This window comes from Cyprinodon variegatus, unplaced genomic scaffold (assembly GCF_000732505.1).
Source record: "Cyprinodon variegatus isolate N-32 unplaced genomic scaffold, C_variegatus-1.0 Scaffold154, whole genome shotgun sequence".
In the NCBI taxonomy this organism is placed as follows: domain Eukaryota; kingdom Metazoa; phylum Chordata; class Actinopteri; order Cyprinodontiformes; family Cyprinodontidae; genus Cyprinodon; species Cyprinodon variegatus.
The window spans coordinates 1,202,504-1,204,487 of record NW_015150607.1 but is presented as its reverse complement, the minus strand read 5'-3'; positions in this window follow the sequence as shown (position 1 = coordinate 1,204,487).

The following is a 1,984-nucleotide window of genomic DNA, read 5'->3' as shown; positions in this document are numbered from 1 at the left end:
AGGAATCACTAGTAAACCTGTAGATTAAGAGCAAAGTGCTCTGTTAGGAACATAAGGAACAATCAGATCTCTGATATAAGACTGAGCTTGGCCATTTAAGGCTTTATATGTGAGAAGGAGGATTTTAAATTCTATTTTGAAATGAACAAGAAGCCAATGAAGAGAAGCCAGGATAGGAGAGACATGATCTCTCTTTTTAATTTTGATCAGAACTCTGGCTGCAGCATTTTGGATCTGCTGAAGGCTTTTAACTACAGTTTTTGGATTTCATTTAAGAAATGCGTGCACTAGTTTCTCAGCATCACTCGTGGACAGGATATTTCAAATTTTTTACAATATTCTGCAGATGAAAGAAGGAAATTCTAGAAACCTTTTGATATGGGATTTAAAAGACAGGTCCTGATCAAAAATAAAACCAAGATTTTTTGTTTTATTATCCAAAATCAGTTCAATCCCATCCAAATGTAGAAACTGACAAATCAGCAATTAGAATAAGAAAACAATTTTACATACAACCTTTACATATCAAGGTTGTATATCAACCTTTAGATTTCAGTCAACATACCAACTGGTTGTTTGGGAGAAATCCCAGGAACTTAAACAGTCTGTCCCACCAACACAAATGTAAACGTGGAATTTGAAAAATGCTTATGAAACTTTAAATTCATTTTGTGAGACAAAATGTATCTGTCTGAGACAAAGACTCCAGATCAATCTGGTGTTTAGTAGATGATGGATCAATTGAAAGCCCTTCACTGAGGACCTGTGATCATGTAGGTCTGCTTTTCTTCAAAAGACCTGGAGAACATTGACTACAAAGTTGTTAATATATTTGAGAACATTTCAAATCTTGGGGACATTTGAACTAAACTGAAAATGTGTGCGGTTAAGGCCATTTGAAGTGTTTCAAGGAAATGATGATCTAAAAAAAATCTACCACATTAAGAATGCTTCTCCAAAAACATTTCCAAGAAGAAATAACATTTTGGGAAGAGCTTTTTTGACTTAAAAAAAAAAAAATGCATCCCAATCACTTTTTAAAACCTTTGTTCAAAGTATAATCTGAAAATGGAAAGAGTATAGAACGACTACACTGCAAAAAATTTAAATCTTAATAAGTACATTTTTCTTAAAATAAGTGTATTGTTTCTTGAACTGAGGAGGTAAGTGAGACACTTTGCCAATGGAACAAGACAATTTACATTTAAAATAAGAAAAAACAATTGCATTGTCTTATTTCAAGTGAGTTTTATCTAATTATCTTATTTTATGAATAAAAATACTCATTCCATTGGCAAATCCTCTTACTTACTTTCTCAATTTAAGAGTAAAAACACTTAATTTATGAAATCTTTACCTATTTCTAGATTGTTTTTGCAGTGTATGAACATTACCAAGATATTCATCAGCATTCATCCAAACTGACAGGTTGAACAAGAAAAAAAAAAGACGACAAGTTTCTCTAAAGCTATACAAGGGAAACAGCAGACTTGTTGATAAAGGTATTAGGAACTCTTTGTACAAATTCTACGCATGGTGGAAAACTCACTGCACCTTCAACATGCCATCCTCGAGGTAAAAACATTGTGTTGCTATCTTTTCTTAAGTATGTGATTTTGTGCTATTTTCATTTTAGGATTTCCATAATCACTTTATTCTGTCGTTTTAAAATTTATTTTCCTTTCTTCTGCATTATAGTTTTTTTTTTGCATTTCCTCCCTACACCTTCAGCAAGCTGGACCTTGCTCAGTAATCGACTCTTCAACTTAAACAACTCTTAGTTGTTTAGATCCAACTGTTATTGCCATCAGCCTGTTTCCTAATAATACTCTTTAAAGTATTATGTTGGATTCTCCCCTTGCACTGAAATGTTTGTAAGTTATTGAATCTTTCTTTATGAGGTAAATATTCACCTGCCAGCCTCTGAGTAGAGGCTAATTAGGCTTTCTGAATCATTGCTATTTTTTTCAAAAAAAAAGTTAAA